This window comes from Mirounga angustirostris, unplaced genomic scaffold (genome assembly GCF_029215605.1).
Source record: "Mirounga angustirostris isolate CCGP_5_RB_7025 unplaced genomic scaffold, mMirAng1.0.hap1 SCAF_15, whole genome shotgun sequence".
Classification (NCBI taxonomy): Eukaryota; Metazoa; Chordata; class Mammalia; order Carnivora; family Phocidae; genus Mirounga; species Mirounga angustirostris.
This window is the reverse complement of record NW_026991723.1, coordinates 1,157,772-1,163,771: the sequence shown is the minus strand read 5'-3', so window position 1 is coordinate 1,163,771 and position 6,000 is coordinate 1,157,772.

Here is a 6,000-nt window from a genome sequence, read left to right as displayed (position 1 = left end):
CCAAACATTGGTGATCTGTGCTCTCACTGATGATTGGTGCTTCTGATATCACAGAGGTGCAAAGACGTGGGTAGCCATTGTTGTTGAACCTTCCCCCATTGCAAACCCTTCCCTACCCCCAACCTCCACTGAGCTGACTTCCAGGAAATGTGAAGGGAAGTGCCTTTTTCTCACCCCTTCATTTTTCACCTTTCCCCTTTCATGAGCCAGACATTAAAGATTGGATATTCAAAAACAACTGCATGTACAGAGAAGATTTAAAAGTGACTGCACTTGCCCAAGGAAAGTCTCAGAAAAGACCTAAGAAGACATTATGTTTATACCTTAGTCTGATCCATGGTTGTTTGAGACAACCTCAAACAAAACAACAACAACAACAACAACAGCCCCAAAACCCTAGGGAGTGGGGAGAACCTGATTGCCAGACTTGCCACATTATTAGATTCAAAATTCCAGTGTTCAACCAAAAACCACATAAAATTCTTTCCCAGAGAAAGAATTGGGAAAGTATGGCCCATTCAAAGGTAAAACCATTCGACAGAATCTGCCCCTGAAATAAACTTAATAAAAGATGTATTAAGGGGCACCTGGGTGGCTCAGTCATTAAGCATCTGCCTTCAGCTCAGGTCATGATCCCAGGGTCCTGGGATTGAGCCCTGCATCAGGCTCCCTCCTCCGCGGGAAGCCTGCTTCTCTCTGCTCCACAGGAAGCCTGCTTCTCCCTCTCCCACTCCCCCTGCTTGTGTTCCCTCTATCGCTGTGTCTCTCCCTGTCAAATAAATAAATAAAATCTTTAAAAAAAATAAAAAAACAAAAGATATTAAACAAATACTTTAAAACAACTGTCTTAATGTGCTCAGAGAACTAAAGGAAGATGTAGGGGAAGTCAAGAAAATGAGGTATGAACAAAAAGGAATATCAATAAAGAGACAGAAAACCTAAGAAGGAGAGAGAGAGGCAAATCCTGAAGCTGAAAAATACAATAACTTAAATTTTAAAATTCACTAGAGATATTCAAAAGCAGATTTCAGCAGGCAAGAGAAATAATCAGGACCTTGAAGATAGCAATGGAAATTATCCAGGCTGCGGAAAGAAAAAAGATTAAAGGAAAGGAATGGAACCTAAGGGAAATATGGGACAACACAAAATGTACCCACATACTCATCATGGGAGTCCCAGAAGGGGAAGAGAAAGAGGCAGAGAAAACACTTGAATAGTGGCTGAAAACATCTCAAATTTGACGAAAGACATGAATATAAACATCCAAGAAGCTCAACAAACTCCAAGTAAGATGAAGTCACAGACCCACACTGAGACACGTACTCAAACTTTCAAAAGACAAAGAACAAATATTGAAAACGGCAAGATGTGATGAGCACTGGGGGTATATACAACTGATGAGTTGTTGAACAATACATCTGAAACTAATGATATACTATATGTTGGCTAATTGAATTTAAATAATGATAAAAAGAAAGCAGCAAAGAGAAGCAAATCATCACATACAAGGATCCTCAATAAGATTATGTGCAGATTTCTTATCAGAAACCATAGAGGCCATAGGACAGTGGGCCAACATATTCAAAGTACTCAAAGAAAAATAATATCAAGCAAGAATCCTATATCCAGCAAAACTGTTCTTCAAAAATGAGGGAGAAATCAAGACATTCCCAGATAAACAAAAACTGAGGGGGCTTAAGACCACTAGACCTGCCCTGCAAGAACTGCTTGAAGGTGTCCTGCAAAGTGAAACAAAATTATATTAGACTGTAACTCAAAGCCATATGGAGAAATAAAGGTCTCAATAAAAGTAAATACAAGGGCATCTTTAAAAAGTAGTGTTACTGGGGCACCTGGGTGGCTCAGCCGTTAAGCGTCTGCCTTTGGCTCAGGTCATGATCTCAGGGTCCTGGGATCGAGCCCCGCATCGGGCTCCCTGCTCGGCGGGAAGCCTGCTTCTCCCTCTCCCACTCCCTCAGCTTGTGTTCCCTCTCTCGCTGTGTCTCTCTCTGTCAAATAAATAAATAAAATCTTTAAAAAAAAAAAAAGTAGTGTTACTGTAAGAATGGTTTGTAACTGTAATTTTTGTTTTCTACATGACTTGAGACTGATGCATTAAAAGAAAAAATCACTATTTTTTAAAAATATTTTATTTATTTATTTGACAGAGAGAGAGGGAGAGAGTGCACAAGCAGGGGGAGCAGCAGGCAGAGGGATAAGCAGGCCTCCCGCTGAGCAAGGAGCCCGATGTGGTACTCAATCTCAGGACCCTGGGATCATGACCTGAGCCAAAGGCAGACGCTTAACTGACTGAGCCACCCAGGTGCCCCTAGGTTAAAAATGTTACTAATGTAAAAGCTAGTATTACTGTACCATTGATTTGCAACTCCACATAATGTTTTCTACATGATTGAGGAAAGTGATGCATTTAAAAGAATTATTATGTTTTGGGGCAGGCAATGTATAAAGATGTAATTTTGTGACGTCAACAACTAAAAGAGGCTGAAGTTCTAAAAGAGCTGAGATTTTTATTGGAGTTAAGCTGTTATAAACTACAATTAGAAAGTCACGACTTCAGGATGGTGAATGTAATCTCCATGGTAACTGCACAAAAAGAAAGAAAGAATTCAAGAATTTTACAACAAAAATCCAAAACACAGAAGGCAGTAATGCAGAAAATGACCAAAAAACCCCCAACCCTATAGAGTATATACAAAACAAGTAGCATAATGAAAGAAGTGCCTCTTTATCAGTAATCAGTAATTACTTTAAATGTAAATGGATTAAAGTCTCCAAACAACAGTTAGAGATTAGAAGAATGATAAAAACACATGTTCTTTTTTTTTTTTCTTTTTTCCTTTGGTTTGGAAAAACACATGTTCTAACTATATGCTTCTACAAGAGACTCACTTGAGATCCAAAGACCCAACTTGAAAGTGAAAGAATGGAAAAGATATTACATGCAAATAGTAGTCAAAAGAGAGCAGGAGTGGCCATACAAATAGCAGACAAAATAGACTTAATCAAAAGGTTTACTTTCTTACTTTGTCAAATATTAGTTGACCATATAGTTATGGGTCCAATTCTGAGTTCTCTTCTGTTCCATTGATCTATGTCTATTTTTGTGCCACTATCGTACTGTCTTGATGACTACAGCTTTGTAATATGGCTTGAAATCTGGAATCATGATGCCTCCAGTTTTGTTTTTCTTTTTCAGGATTACATTGGCTATTTGGGGTCTTTTGTAGTTCCATACAAATTTTAGGATTGTTTGTTCTAGCTCTGTGAAAATGCTGGTGTTATTTTGATAGGGATTGCATTAAATGTGTAGATTGCTTTGGGTAGTTTAGACATTTTAATGATGTTTATTTCCAATCCATGAGCATGGAATGCTTCTCATTTCTTTGTGTCCTCTTCAATTTCTTTCATAAGTGTTCTATAGTTTTCAGAATACAGATCTTTTACCTCTTTAGTTAGGTTTATTCCTAGGTATCTCATTGATTTTGGTATAATTGCAAATGGGATTAATTCCTTGATTTCTTTTTCTGCTGCTTCATCATTGGTGTATAGAAAAAGACAGTCTCTTCAACAAATGGTGTTGGGCAAACTGGACAGCGACATGCAACAGAATGAAACTGGACCACTTTCTTATACCATACACAAAAATAAATTCAAAATGGATGAAAGACCTAAATGTGAGAAAGGAAACCATCAAAATCCTAGAGGAGAACACAGGCAGAAACTACTTTGGCCTTGGCCATAACAACTTCTTACTAGACACATTATCAGAGGCAAGGGAAACAAAAGCAAAAAAGAACTATTGGGACTTCATCAAGTTAAAATCTTCCGCGCAGTGAAGGAAACAATCAACAAAACTAAAAGGCAGCCTATGGAACAGGAGAAGATATTTGCAAATGACATATCTGATAAAGGGTTAGTATCCAAAATCTATAAAGAACTTATCAAACTCAACACCCCAAAAAACAAATAATCCAGTTAAGAAATGGGCAGAAGACATGAATAGACACTTTTCCAAAGAAGACAGCTGGACGGCTAACAGACACATGAAAAGATGCTCAACATCATTTATCTTCGGGGAAATACAAATCAAAATAATGATAAGATACCACCTCACACCTATCAGAATGGCTAAAAATTTTTTAAAGATTTATTTATTTATTTATTTATTTATTTATTTATTTATTTATTTGAGAGAGAGAATGAGCAGGGGGAAGGAGCAGAGGGAGAGAGAGAAGCAGACTCCCCGCTAAGCAGGGAGCCCAATGTGGGGCTCAATCCCAGGCCCTCAAGATCATGAGCTGAGCTGAAAGCAGATGCTCAACTGACTGAGCCACCCAGGTGCCCCCAGAATGGCTAAAAGTAACAGCACAAGAAACAACATGTGTTGGCAAGGATGTGGAGAAAGAGAACCTTCTTACACTGTTGGTGGGAATGCAAACTGGTGCAGCTACTCTGAAGAACACTATGGAGATTCCTCAAAAAGTTAAAAATAGAACTACCCACAAATTGCACTACTGGGTATTTACCCAAAGGATACAAAAATACTGATTCCAAGGTACACATGCACCCCAGTGTTTATAAAAAAAAATTATCAACAATAACCAAATTATGGAAAGAGCCCAAACGTCATCAAGTGATGAATGGGTAAAAAAAAAAAGATGCAATATATATACACAACAGAGTTTTACTCAGTCATAAAAAAGAATGAAATCTTGCCATTTGCAATGACATGGATGGAGCTAGAGAGTATTATGTTAAGTGAAATAAGTCAGTCAGAGAAAGACAAATACCATACTATCTTGCTCATATGTGGAATTTAAGAAAGAAAACAGATGAACATATGGGGAGGGTGGGGGGAAGGAGAGAGGAAAATAAACCATAAGAGACTCTTAACAATAGAGAACAAACTGAGGGTTGATGGAAGGGGGGATGGGCTAGATGGGTGAAGGATATTAAGGAGGGCACTTGTTCTGATGAGCACGTGTAAGTGATGAATCACTGAATTCTACTCCAGAATCTAGTATTGGAATGTATGCTAAGTAAAATTTAAATAAAAATAATAGAAGCATTTTCACCATGGAAAAAAAATAATAAAGACAAGACAAAAACAAACATTATATGCTAATAAAAGGTTCAAAAAGCAAGAAGATATACTAATATAAACATTTATGTACCTAATAAGAGATCATCAATATATTTGAAGAAAAAATTCACAGAAATGAAAGGAGAAATAGAGAGTTCTACAGTAACGAGCAAAGACTGCAATATCCCATTCACAATAATGGACAGAATAACCAGACAGAAGATAAGTAAGAAAATAGAGGACTTAATACAATATATCAAATAGATCTAACAGACACAGAATACTCCACCCAACAACAACAGTATACACATTCTTCTCAAGCGCACTTGAGACATTTTCCAGGACAGACTGTATATTAGGGCATAAATTAAGTCTCAGTAGATTTTAAAAGATAAATATCATGCAAAATATCTTCTCCAACTGCAACAGGTTAGAGATAGAAATCAATAATATAAGGAAAACTGGAAAATTCACAAAATTGTGGAAATATAACAACACACTTGTCAGCAACCAATGGATCAAAGAAGAAATCACAAGGGAAATTAAGAGATACTTAAAGATTAATATAATTGAAAACACAACACACCATTACTTATGGGACACAGCAAGAGTAGTATTATGAAATTAGAAAATTGAGGGGCACCTGGGTGGCTCGATTGGTTAAGGGTCCAACTCTTGATCTCAGCTAAGGTCTTAATCTCACACTCATGAATTCAAGCCCCGCATTGGGCTCTTCAGTGGGTATGGAGCCTACTGAAAGAAAGAAAGAAAGAAAGAAAGAAAGAAAGAAAGAAAGAAAGAAAGAAAGAAAGAAAGAAAGAAAGAAAGAAAGAAAGAAAGAAAGAAAGGAAGGAAGGAAGGAAGGAAGGAAGGAAGGAAGGAAGGAAGGAAGGAAG